We start from the raw sequence: 13,729 nt of genomic DNA, 5'->3' as shown, positions 1-13,729 counted from the left end.
TTGGGCACTCACAGGTCTATAGGACACTAAAGTCTCCAAAATTCTACAGTAAATACAGCTGTTTCACCCAACACTCCATTATCTTCTTTGATGTGGAGTCTTGTTCTAGCACCAGTTCCCCAAGTACTCTAGCAAATAGCAGTCCAAGTACCCCCCACCCTGCATGAGGCCAGCACATCACAATAACTTGGATCACAGGATGCCACTGCAGGGCTCCCCGGCAGCTCCCCACCCGGTGACCCTCCAGCCTTTCAAGTTCGGGTGACCAGCTTCCCAGCTTCACCTGGGAAGTAGGGAGACACCTTTTCAAGGCTGGGGTGGTATTCGAACCAGCGTCCCCAATCAGGAACCGTGTGGGAGTTGTTCTTCTGGCTCGGGGTGGACAGACACCGGTCACGTTCGTTTATGTCATAACGTCTTTTGAGCAGCCGTGAGGCTTCGGGCATCAGGCAGGTAGTGTCTGCCTTGCAGAAGTTTACTGTGAGACAGCAAGATGCTAGAATGAAATAGGATAGGGCCAGAGGATCATATACAAAGGACATCGTAACTAATTGCCTCCCGCTGTACCCTGGAAGGCCTCGCAGGAGACAGCCTCTGAGTCCGGTCTTGAGTAGCAAGGAAGAGTCAGCTAGCCTTCCTGGGAGAGGCGGCAGGGTGGAGAAGGGTGCTGGGTGCCCCAGGAAGGTGGGATGGTTCCCTGAAGCCTGAAAGAGCTCTGGGGAGAGGAGCTGGGGCTGGGGCCGGATCCACATGGGAAAGAGTGCCGAGCTCAAAGCAATGTGTGGACCTCCCCTAAAGCAACACAGAGCCTAAGCGGTCTGTAGGTTCTGAGTGGCCCTGTCATATTGGGATTTCAGAAAGTCCCACCTGACAACAGAAGGGACTGAGCTGCAGGTGGGGCCTGTTGTGGTCTAGGTGGGGGCTGACAAGGCAGTGAATTCGGAAGGTCTCCTGGGGGTGGGACTGACGATCATCAGTGATGCCCTGAGAAAGACGATACCGGACTTCCTGAGTCGTCCGCTCTGGCAACTGTGCAGATTTTGATGCCGTCGTAGAAGATGAGGAAATTAGGAAGGAGGGGCAGGAGATCTGAATGTTCCAGATATTGAACTTCACTGAAAAAGGGAATGTGGCAAGACACGGAGGAAGTCTTCAACTTGGAAAAGGCTCGTTCTCTTCATCTGATTAAGTTTTAGGTACTCGTCAAACCCTGATGACTCAACCCCTCACTCTGTGACCCACTGGCAGGTTGTTTCGTTGAGCAAGTCAAGGCCCTGCTTCTTCCTACAGCTTCTGGCTCCCGCTCCTTTCCCTTCCACACGCTCCACCGTCTCGTCTTCTCGGAATTGCTGCGCTATTATCAGGGCCAGCCTGGTTCCTTCTCTCATGAGCCCATGGAGGCCGCCATGGTCTCTGGACCCAGGTTTGGGATCCCTGCTAAGAAGATGACGTCGCTGGGGGTGTGGGGTGTCGGTGGATGTCATACACGGCCTGTTGGTTTCACGGCATCGATGGGCCGTCGCAATTTCAGAAAAACGGACCCAGGGAGGCCATGCAGCCTAATGGTGCGGGCCAGTACGAGGGAGCGAGGCCGGAGCTTCCTGGTGGTCCCCATGGTGGTTTGGGCGTGGAAGACGCAAGTGGGGGCGGTGTGGGGGCACGTTCACGTATGTGTTTCAATTCTGTTTTCCCACGTGTGCTGTTCTTGGGACACGTGCAGCAGAAGTACACCCGGCCCAGGCCTGTAGCTGTCACAGTGCGCAATGTATGGCGAGGAGGGTCAACGCGAGAGACTGGTCGCGACAGCGTCGAGAGAGCCAGTGTGTCGATTCCCACGTGAGGGCTGAAAACGTTACAATTTCCAAATTGAGAGCAGCGGAGAGCGTGCTTGCGGTCTGGGAGGAAGGCAGGAAGGCAGGCCTGGAAACCGCGGACGGAGCTAGGACTTGATCCGAAGGGGAACCGAAGGGACGACCCGGTATGTGAGCACAAGCCAAGCCCTCCGGCCTCTCAGGGAGACATTGTAGGGCTTCCAAACGAGCAGCCTCTGCCTTTCAGTTTGTCGTCGTGGGGGCCGGCTTCCAAGAGGCTCGCTCGCTTTGGCGAGGTTGGCAAGTGCGTAATTCAGGTACCAGTCTGCCCGTGAACGTCCTCTGAGACACCACATTCATTCAGTCGCCTCTGGTCTGTGACAGTTTCTCAGTCTGGCCTTGCTGTTCGTGACCACGACAGAGCCCTGGCCAGGTCTTCTGCACAGTATCCCCAGTCCGGGTGTGCCTGGTGTTCTCGAGGTGAGACGGGTTGGGTTTTGGAAAGAATACCCCGGAGGTGAAGTGCTCTTCTCACATCCTGTCAGGGGCCACATGATAGCCACATGACGTCACTGGGGATGTTTGCTTTCACCGGCTGTGTTTGCCAGGTTTCTGCACTGTGGGTTATCCATTAGAAAATAAGAAATTAATTGGAAGGACTAGCCCAAGCAGCTATTGTCTTGAGTGGTTTCTGAGTCATCTTCTGAGAACTGCAAAGCCGTTGATCTCCATCGACAGTACAAAGGTTCCCTTTTCGTTGGTCTCTGCCTCCAGGGGCCTTCCTTCCCAAAGGCCCAGTATGCATCCGTGCACACAAGGATCCAGATGATCTCCTTGTTCCTCAAGTTTTAGTTTAGCAGCTTAGCACGCTTGCAGGACTCAGAGGAGGTGCCAGCTGCCCAAGGAATAGAGATCATATATTGTTCCCGTGGGAGTCCCAGAGATGCCAGGGACAGGACTAGCAGTGGAGTCCCTACAATTCCTGTCTGGTCCTTGCTTGGTTTGTTAGTGCATCTGTAACCGATGAATTAGAAGATGATTTTTCTCATGCTCATAAGACTCACAAGACGAAAGTAAAAGCCGGAAAGCCAGTTTCATTGACTTTCAGTTGATTTATCTATCAAACACTTACTGAGCATCTACTGTGTGCCAGGCGCTGTTCCAAGGGTCAGGGATGCACTAGAACATGGAACAGGCAAACAGCACCTGCTGGTGTGCAGTGGTTCTAGTGGGAGAGAACAGACACAAACCAACCGATAGGCAAATTATAGAACACGTCAGAAGGGGATCGCCTATGTAGCTGAAAATAAAGCAGAGGAAGGTGATGGGGAGGACAGGTAGTACGTGTGTGCGTGCTTGCACGCGTGCAGCTTTAGAGCAGTAATCAGGGGAGGGTTGATGAGAAGACAGCATTGGAGCAGGAAGTGAGGGTTAGAACCATGGAGAGATCCAGAAAAGAAGGACCCCCCAGGGAGAAGGAACAAAAGCGCAAAGGCCATGAAGTGGAAGCTGAACTTGTACACCTAAGGAGCAGCCAGGGGTCTGTGTGGCTCAGTGGGGGGAGGGGGTGGGGGTGTGGGAGGGTGTCGGGGGGAGCTGTAAGAGATGAGGCAGGGTGGTGAGGGTGGAGCCTTAATGGCCAATATGAAGACCGGCTTTTGCTTTGCACAAGGTGGGAAGCCAGAAAGTTGGGTTTTGTTTTTTTTGTTTTTGTTTTTTTGTCATAAGCGTATCAACATTGGATCTACCTTCCTAAACTTAAAACAAAAGTTTTTTTTAATGTTTATTTATTTTTGAGACAGAGCGCGAATGGGGGGAGGGCAGAGAGAGAGGGAGACACAGAATCTGAAGCAGGCTCCGGGCTCCGAGCCGTCAGCACAGAGCCTGATGCGGGGCTCGAACCCACAAGCTGTGAGATCATGACCTGAGCTAAGGTCCGACGCTCAACCAGCTGAGCCACCCAGGTGCCCCTACCTTCCTAAACGTCTAAGCACATAGTATAGTTAACTCTAGGCACCGTGTTGTACAGAGATCTCTAGAATTTATTCATCTTGCATAACTGAAACTTTACACCCATCGAACAGCAACACCCCATTTCTCCCTCCTGCAGCTCCTTGCAATTGCATTTTCTCTGCTTCTATGTGTTTGAGTATTGTTGATACCTCATGTAAGTGGAATTATGACGTATTTGTCTTTGTGACTGGCTTGTTTCACTTAGTATAATGTCCTTAGTATAATGTCCTCAAGCTTCACCCACATTGTAGTATATTCGCAGTATTTCCTTCTTTTTTTAAAAAAAATGTTTATTTATTTATTTGGAAAGAAAAAGTGTGTGTGTGCACACACAAGCAGGGGAGGGGCAGAGAGAAAGGGAGAGAATCCCAAGTAGGCTCCATGCTGATAGTTCAGGGCCCAATGCAGGGCTCAAACCTATGAACCTGTGAGAACACAACGTGAGCCAAAACCTAGAGTCAAATACTTAACCGACTGAGCCACCCAGGTGCCCTCAGATTTCCTTCTTTTTAAGAATGAGTAATATTCTGACATATGTATGTACCACATTTTCTTTCCATTCACCTGTCAGTAGATATTTGTTTCCAAATCATGGCTATTATGAATGAAGCTGCAATGAACACAGGGATGCAAATATCTCTTCAAGATTCTGATTTCATTTCTTTAGACAAATGCCCAGAAGTGGGACTGCTGGATCATACAGTACTTTTATTTTTCGTTTTTTGAGGAAACTATGCTGTTTTTCATCCTTTTCCTTATAAGGAAAGGATGCCTGCACCATTTTACATTCCCACCAATAGTGCACAAACGTTCTAATTTCTCCACACTTCTGCCAATACTTGTCTTTTTTTTTTTTTCTTGGTGATAGCCATTCTAACAGGAATGAGGGGAGATCTCATTGTGGTTTTGATTCACGTTTCCCTGATGATTAGTGATGTTGAGCATCTTTTCAAATACCTGTTGGCCATCTCTGTGTCTTTGGAGACATGTCTATTTAGTTCCTCTACCCATTTTAAAATCAGATTGTTTGTACTGAGTTGTATGTGTTTCTTACATTTTTGGATATTAATTCCTTACCAGATATATGGTTTGCAAACATTTTCTCCCATTCTATCGGCTACCTTTTCACTCTGTTGTTTCATTTGCTGTGCAGAAGCTGTTAGTTTGATGTAGTCCCCCTTGCCAATTTTTGCTTTTGTTGCCTGTGCTTTTGGTGTCCTATCCATGAAATCATTGCCAAGAGCTATGTTATGAAGTTTCCCCTTATGCTTTCTTCTAGAAGTTCTATAGTCTCAGGCTTTTTCCGAATATTTAAGTTCTCAGGGGTGCCCGGGCAGATCAGTTGGTTGAGCATTGGAATCTTGATTTTGGCTCAGGTCATGATCCCAGGGTCTGGGATGGAGCCCCACATCCAGCTCTGTGCTGAGTGTGGAACCTGTTTAAGATCCTATCTGCCTCTCCCTCTGCTCCTCCCCTGCTCACTTTCCCACCCTTTCTCTCTCAAAAAAAAATTAAGTTCTCAATCCATTTCAAGTTGATTTTTGTGTGATAAGGATCCAGTTTCATTCTTTTGCATATGGATGTCCCGTTTGCCCAATACCATTTGTTGAAGAGATCGTCCTTTCCCCATTGTGTGGTCTTGGCATCCTCACTGAGGATCAGATGACCATATATATGTCAGTTTATTTCTGGACTCTATTTTACTCCATTAGTCTGTATGTCATCTTTATGCCAGTACCATACTGTTTTAAATGCTGTAGTTTTGTGATATGTATTGGAATCAGGAAGTATGATTTCTCCAGCTTTGTTCTTCAAGATTGTTTTGGCTCTTCAGGGTGGGTTCCTTATGGTTCCATAATAATTTTAGTATTTTTTTTCCCATTTCTGTAAAAAAAAAGTTCCATTGACATTTTGATAAGAGATTGCATTGAATCTGTATATTATTTTGGATAGAATGGACATTTTATCAATATTAAGTCTTCCAATCCATGAACACAGGCCACCTTTTCATTTATTTGTGTCTTCTTAAACTTCTTTCATCAATATTTTTTAGTTTTCAGTGTATAAGTCTTTCATTTTCTTGATTAAGTTTATTTCTAAGTATATTATTCTTTTTGATACTATTATAAAGGAGATTATTACCTTAATTTTTTTTTCAGATAGTTCATTGTTAGTGTTTAGAAATACAACTGATTTTGATATGTTGGTTTTATATCCTGCGACTTTACTGAACTTGCTTATTATATTAGTTCTAATAGTTTTTTTGCGGAATCTTTAGGGTTGTTTTTGTTTGTTTGTTTGTTTGTTTTTTTACATATAAGATCATGTCATCTGTATAACTTATGGGATCCAGTAAAAGCAGTCAGTATTAGGTCGGAGGTTTATGGCAATAAATACCACCCTTAAAAAAAAGAGAGAAAGAAAAATCTCAAATTAACTTTACACCTCAAGGAACTCAAAAAAGAACAAACTAAGCCCAAAGTTAGCACAAGGAAGGAAATAATGATGAGTAGAGCAGAAATAAATGAAATAGAGACTAGAAAAAACGATAGAAAAAAACAACAAAACTAAGAGTTGGTTTTCTGAAAAGATTAACAAAATTGATAAACCGTTAGCTAGAGTAAGAAAAAAGGAGAGAGGGACATCACCCAAGCGAAGCCTGCTTGGGATTCTCTCTCCCCTTCTCTCTCTGCCACTTCCCCACTTGCACATGTTCTCTGTCTCTCTCAAAATAAATAAACATTAAAAAAAAAAGAAAACAAAATTAGAAATGAAAGAGGAGACAATCAAAGTCATACCCATTCTGCAATGCATGTAGAAAAGTGTTTAAAAACACTTGTAATAAAGATGTTTCTAAGAAAAGAAAACAAAACAAAACTGATGTTACAGTATTACAAAGGATCATAAGGGACTACTGTGAACAATCATAGGCCAACAAATTGGATGATGCAGAATAACTGGATAAATTCCTACAAACATACAACCTATCAGGACTAAATCATGATAAAATAGAAAATCTGAACAGACCTACAACTAGTAAGGAGATTGACTCAGTAATGAAAAACTTCCCAACAAACAAAAGCCCACAACCAGATGCCTTCACTGGTGATTTCTACCAAACATTTAAAGAGTTGACACCAATTCTTTTTAAATTCTTCCTAAAAATTGAAGAGGAGGGGACACTTTCTTTTTTTTTTTTTAACGTTTATTTATTTTTGAGACAGAGAGAGACAGAGCATGAATGGGAGAGCGGCAGAGAGAGAGGGAGACACAGAACTGGAAGCAGGCTCCAGGCTCTGAGCCATCAGCCCAGAGCCTGATGCGGGGCTCGAACTCACGGTCCGTGAGATCGTGACCTGAGCTGAAGTCGGATGCTCAACCGACTGAGCCACCCAGGCGCCCCCGAGGGGACACTTTCAAACTCACTTTAAGAGGCCAGCATTACTCTGATAGCAAAAGACAAAGACACTACAAGAAAAGAAAACTACAGTCCAATATCCCTGATGAACATAGATGCAAAAATCCTCAACAAAATACTAGCAGACCAAATTCAACATTAAAAGGTATGTGACCTTTTATGCTATATGGCCATTCGTGATATATGACCAGGTGGGATTTATTCCTGTGACACAAGGATGGTTAAGTATATATAAGTCAATTAATGGTATATGCCAAATTAATAGAACAAAGAATTTAAAAATCCCATGATCGTTTCATTAGATTCAGAAAAAGAGTTTGACAAATTTTGGCATCTTGCATGACAAAAACACTCAACAAACTAGGAATAGAAGGAACATACCTCAACATAGTAAAGGCCATATGTGAAAATCCCATATCTAACATCATACCCAATGGTGAAAAACTGAAAACTCTCCCTCTAAGATCAGGAACAGGGAAAGGATGCCTACTCTTATCACTTATCTTCAACACAGTACTAGAAGTCCTAGCCAGAGGAATTAGGCAAGAAAAAAATAAAAGGCATTCAAATTTCAGAGGAGCCTTTGAAGAGAGGAGCGGCACCATCTGACTTAGGTTTTTCCAGGCTTCCTCTGGCTTGTGCTGAGAAGAGACTATCTGGACACAAGAGAGGAAGTGGGGAGGGCCATCAGGGTACTCCTGCAATTGTGTCGGTCAGAGATGGTGGCAGAGGTTTGAAGGAGGGAGGCGGCAGTGGCAGTGGTGAGAAGCAGCCAGATTCTGGAGATATCTTGGAGGTAAAGCTAACAGGATGTGCTGACAGATTGGATGTGGGTTATGAGAGAAAGGAACTGGTCCAGGATGACTCCCAGGTTTGTGGATAGGGCAACAGGAAGGATGACGTTGTCACTTGTTGCGACGGGGAAGATGGGGCAGGGGAGGAACAAATGACAACTAGAAAGCTGCCTGGTAGCTTGGAATCTGAGCAAGGGGATGGTGGGTGGTGCTTTTTTGGGAGCAACTACTGTGTATTTAGGTGTAGTATAGGGGTCTGAGGCTATAGAAGTGAATTTAGCTTGACCATTACAAGTTCACAGCTTAGTGGAGAAAATGGACACATGAAGAGAAAAGCATAAAGTTACAAGTGCAGTAAGAGAACTGTCACAGGGGGCTCCTGGGTGTCTCAGTCGGTTAAGCCTCTGACTCTTGATTTTGGCTCGGTCATGATCTCACGGTTCGTGAGACAGCCTCGCATCGGGCTCTGCGCAGACAGCGTGGAGCCTGCTTAGGATTCTCTCTCTCTGCCCCTCCCCCGCTGTCTCTCTAAATAAATAAATAAACTTCAAATTAAAAAATCAGAGAGAACACGGGGAGTTATAGGAGCCTACAGGAAGGGCCTGAAGGTAAGCCTAGTATGGGGACAAGGAGGCTACAGCAAGTGGTCCCTAAGGAAGGAGGGTCTGAGTTGAAAATCTTGAGAACTGAGAATAAATGAGCCCAGCAAAGGTCACTTGCTATCAATCAGAATAGCATCGGGCACAGCAGAAGGCACGAAGTGAATAATTGTTGGAAGAAAGAATGAGTGAAAGGGCTTGGAGAGGCGAGGGGCAGGGGCAGGAACACCTGGACACCCAGCCAGTCCTCTCTGTACATGTTTGGAAGATGTCCTGCCCCGCAGGACTTGTCCAGTCGGTTGACCTCCATCACGTGTTCATGTCACTGGCTCCACTCTGAAGGTGGGCTTAACTCTACGTTCAAGGGGCAGTGACGACATCCCCAAGCCATGTGGCCATCAAGCATTTTCTAGTTCTATTGGCTTCCTCCTAACCTGTCTGACATCCACAGAGTTTAGTGCAGAGTGGGTCAAACGGAAAGGAGGGTTTAGTACCTGTCAGCACAGCATCGCCTCTTTAGCTTTTTCTCTGCACCATTTTGCTTCTGTTGCCCCAACCTTTTTAAAAAACAAAAGCTAGAAACTACTGTAAACACAGGGCAAAATGCTGTCGTTGGTGACACTTACGCACGTGGCCAAGACATCTAGAGAAGACCAAGCGATCTAAACGCAGTGTTCCGGAGCACTGAACATCAGGCTCAAAAGCTGGCAGACACCGGTGCAGGAACTCTGCGTCTCTCCTCCTTGAGTCCCTGACACCCAAGCCTTGAGTGTGGCTGGCATGTAGCAGGCCCTCAGCAGCGTGCACATGAGGCCAGGGAGATGAGTGGGGTCTCGGGGAAAGGGAGTTGGTATCCCTTCCCCAGGATTGGTGGGCACAGAGGCGGAACTTGTGGCCCCGCGGAACTGAGGGCAGGAGTATTTTCTCAAACAGTGGAGTTTGGTAAGGCTGGAGCTTCTTACTGAGGGAAGACATGTCACATCAGTGTCTGGAAACCTCTAAGAGAGGTCAATCTAGATCTATCTAATACAGACAGCCTTGATCTATCGAGGACGGAAAACAGGTCATTAGCTCACGTAAAGATATTTACATAGAGGGGCACCTGGGTGGCTCAGTGGTTAAGTGTCCCACTCTTGATTTCGGCTCAGGTCGCGATCTCACGGTTTGTGAGTTTGAGCCCCATGGGGGGCTCTGCGCTGACACTGCAGAGCCTGCTTGGGATTCTGTCTCCCTCCTCTGCCCTTTCCCTGCTCTCTCTCTCTCTCTCTCAAAATAAATAAACATTAAAAAAAAAAGATATTTACATAGAAAACGCCTTGAAGGAAATATACCAAAATTCTGAGCTTGGTTATTTGTGGATGGTTTTAAATTTCTTCTTTATGGTTTTGTTTATGCCATGACTTTTAAAGCATGATGCTGCTGGCATGAGTTGTCTGCTATGAGGACTTCTATGTGACCCTCAAGACCAGAGCATGGGACAGATGAGCTCTGGTGCCCACCCATCTGGTTTCACATGTGGACAGGCCCACATGTGGACAGTTTCCCGTGTGGACCGCGTTTGTAAGTTGTCGGATGGTCCCGCGGAGTCAGAGCTGGCTGTCCACCGTGGAGAGCCCAAGCCCAGTGATGAGCAGGGATGGCCTCTCTGTACAGAGCTGTGTGGTCCCCCAACCACAGAGGACTGGCTGTGAGAAACCAGGCTTCGCACACTGTTGTCATCACCTGCTCTTCGACAGCCTCCGAGATTCTACCGTCCGGTGGATACAGCTCAAACTGAGACCGGGTCCCTGCTTCCATGGAGCTTATGTTCCAAATGAGGGAGGCAGTTAAAAAAGAATAAGTAAGTGGATCAACAGGTGAAATACCAGATGGTGGCGAGTGCCGAGCGGCGAATGAAGCCAAGTGATGGGATACTGTGTGCCCAGTGTCTGCTTCTTGCCGGATGCTTGGAAGACCTATCCAAGACCTGGACAGCAGGAAGGAGTGTTTCAATCTGGGAAGGAGCGGCAGGGCCGAAAGCACAGTTGGAGCCCAGGCCTGGAAGTGAAGGGCGGAGCAGGCGAGCAGGGGGGCCGTGGGCGGGCGTGTGGCGGGAGAGGGAGTGGGTGGAGGGAAGAACAGAGAGCGGGGTAGGGTATCAGGTTAGGTCAGAGTTTAACTTAAGTGCAGTGGGAGGCTCTCGGAGTGCTGTGATCTCGTGGCTTTGCCTTTTGAAAAGCCCCGTGGAGTCGTCGGTCAGCCAACGTCTCCTGTAAAGGGTCGCGCGGTGCCCGTGGGAATCTATTACAGCTAGTTCACACGCTGCCTGGTGGCCAGAAAGCAGGTAGGTGAAAGGAAATGAGGAAGTGTGGCTATATTCCAATACAACTTGTTTACGGACATTTGACGTCTGAAGTTCATGTGATTTTCGTACGTGAGGAAATGTCATTCTTTTGATTTTTTTCCCCTACCGTTTCAATGTTGACCCCGTGCTTAGCGCACACGACGTGCCAAGGCTGTGGCCGGTGGGATGAGACCCTGGGAGGGACTGGGGAAGGCAGGCCCGGCTCAGGGAGGAAGCTGGAGGCCCCGCAGTAACACAGCGGGCAGTGCTGGCGAGGGCCGAGGACTGAGAAGGGAGCACGAGAGGAAGGGGAGAGACTTGGGTGCCCCTTTGTGAGTAGTCAGCAGGACTTGGTCGGGCGCGGACTAGAAAGCCTTGTAGCACCTTTGCCACCCAAGGTGCAGGCCAGACCTGCTTGGTGCCTATGGTTCGGCCTTTGGGGAGGCTGAAGGCTGAAACTGACGTCCCGATCTCTGTGACAGAAAAGAGCTTGGGGACTGCAGGGGGTAGAAGGCCAGGGCTTACCGCAGGACCCCCGGGGTGGCGGGCCTGGGGCTGGTTGCGGTTGGACGGTCGGACCTCAGCTCTCAGTGCCTCGGCTCGCGACTGGTCACACACCCTGTGAAGGCCGGTGAAAGGACACGGCCCAGCCGCTCACTTCTCGGAGGTGAGGGACAGAGCACCATTCACTCTACTGGGGTGCAAGAGCCTCGGCCCTTCTGAAGGTGGGAAGGGTCAGGCTGCAGGAGAGCACGACAGCGAGCACACAATGACACTGGTTGAAAATAAATATTGCAGTTTCCCAGCGGCTCAGTTGGCTCTTTGAGAAGGAACAGAGCGCAGCGATCAGGAGCTCAGGCTCTGGGGCCAGACTGCCCCGAGTTCAGGTTGTGGTGTGGCCGTGTGGAGTGGGGCGGCCTCGGGCAAGGTACATAGTCGCATGACTGTCTCACTTTCCTCACGGGATATGTTCTGTCGCTGTGGCGTCTTGCTGTGGTGTTTGAGATGATAGATGCTGCCTTTGCTGTAGACTCTGGGCACAGGATCAACACTGGGTCGCTGGCAGCTGTAGTAAATGGAGGAGAAAAGCTAGACGGTTGCTAGACAGGGAAGCGGTGGCGGAGGGCACGCGTGGCGACACGAGCGTCCTCTCCCACAATTCTCCGCCGCCTGGGAGTCGTGGCTGCTTACTACCATGACAGATGCCCTCACGGCGCTCATCGTGCACACCCGCCCCTGCTTCCTGGCCTATCCCCCTGACGGCGGGAGCAAGGAGCACATGTGATGTCTGTGTCCCTCACGGCTCAGCGTGTGCTGCTAGAAAGCGAGTGTGACTCAGGTCAAGGGGTGCCGTGTTAGTCAGCGTTCTCCAGAGAAAAAGAACCAACAGGGTATGTAGAGAAATGTAGAAATGGTTATTATGGCAATCGGCTCACGTGACTGTGGAGACTGAGAAGTCCCTCGATCTGCTGTCTGCAAGCTGGAGGCCCGGGAGAATTGGTCCGCAATCCTGTCCGAGCCTGAAGGCCCGAGACCCGGGAGACCCCGTGTCTAAGGGTGGGGGCAGTTGGATGTCCCAGCTCAGAAAGAAAGCAAATTTGCTCTTCCTCCGCCTTTTTGTTCTATTCAGTCCCTCAATGGATTGGATGATGTCCGACTGCGTTCAGAGCCTCTTCTTTACTCAGTCTACCCACTCAAGTGACAATCTCCTGAAACACCCTCACAGGCACAGACACCCGGAAATAACAGCTTACCAGCTATCTGAGCATCCTTTAGCCCAGTCCAGTTGATGCATGCAATTAACCATCACAGCCCCCTACCCCGCCTCTGCACGGTGTAGAGAGCCTAACTCGGGGACAAAAGGAATCGAAAAGGAAAAGAAATTCTGATTGTTACTCTCACCTGTTATATTAGTCTACTTGGGCTGTCATGATATAATGCCACAGACTGAGTGGTCTGGACAACAGACATTTGTTTCTCACAGTTCTGGGGGCTGGAGGTCCAAGATCAGGGTGCCAGCACGATCAGGTTCTGGTGATGGCTCTCCTCCTGGCTTGCAGATGGCTGACTTCTCACTTTGTCCTCACGTGGCCTTTCTTGCTTGTGCGTGGGAGAGAGAGTGAGATCTCTCTCTCTTCTTTATGAGGCCACTGATCCTACTGGGTTAGGACTTCACCCTTACGATCTCATTGAACCTTAATTCCCTCCTTACAGATCCTATCTCTAAATATAATCACTCTGGGGGTTAGAGTTTCAACATAGAAATGGGGGGGGGGGGATCGGTGCACAGTTCAGTCCATAGCAACTACCAAAGAACATTAAGAAGAGTCCATGGCGATATTTTGGGACCGCTTCCAACTTGTCTGGTCACAGCTGCTCTGCCTTATCAGTCCTCCTGGATCTTTTCCTAAATCTTCTCCAAATTCCACCTTATTTACTTGTGGTTGTGCCCTTCCAGGCAGGCAGGAAGGCAAAACTGGGCAGAGATCCCATCCTCCCAGGTAAACAGAGCAGGGAAAGAAGGGCAGGAAGGGGTGGACACAATGATCCTTCCTCACTGAATATGGACATTATTCAGGGGGCTCCTGTGCACACTCTGTCTTAGAGCTTTCCGCTCGTCTTCTCCTGTGATCCTTACACAGGCGTCAAGTAGGAGACCGAGGAGTTCACAGAGCCAGGAAGTGGTGAAGCCAGAATCTGAATTCAGGCAATCTATATCCAGAGGCCACACTCCTTCATGCGATATCTAGACAAGATTACAGGCCAGGAGG

This window comes from Panthera tigris, chromosome A1 (assembly GCF_018350195.1).
Source record: "Panthera tigris isolate Pti1 chromosome A1, P.tigris_Pti1_mat1.1, whole genome shotgun sequence".
In the NCBI taxonomy this organism is placed as follows: Eukaryota; Metazoa; Chordata; class Mammalia; order Carnivora; family Felidae; genus Panthera; species Panthera tigris.
Note: the sequence above shows the minus strand (reverse complement) of the source record.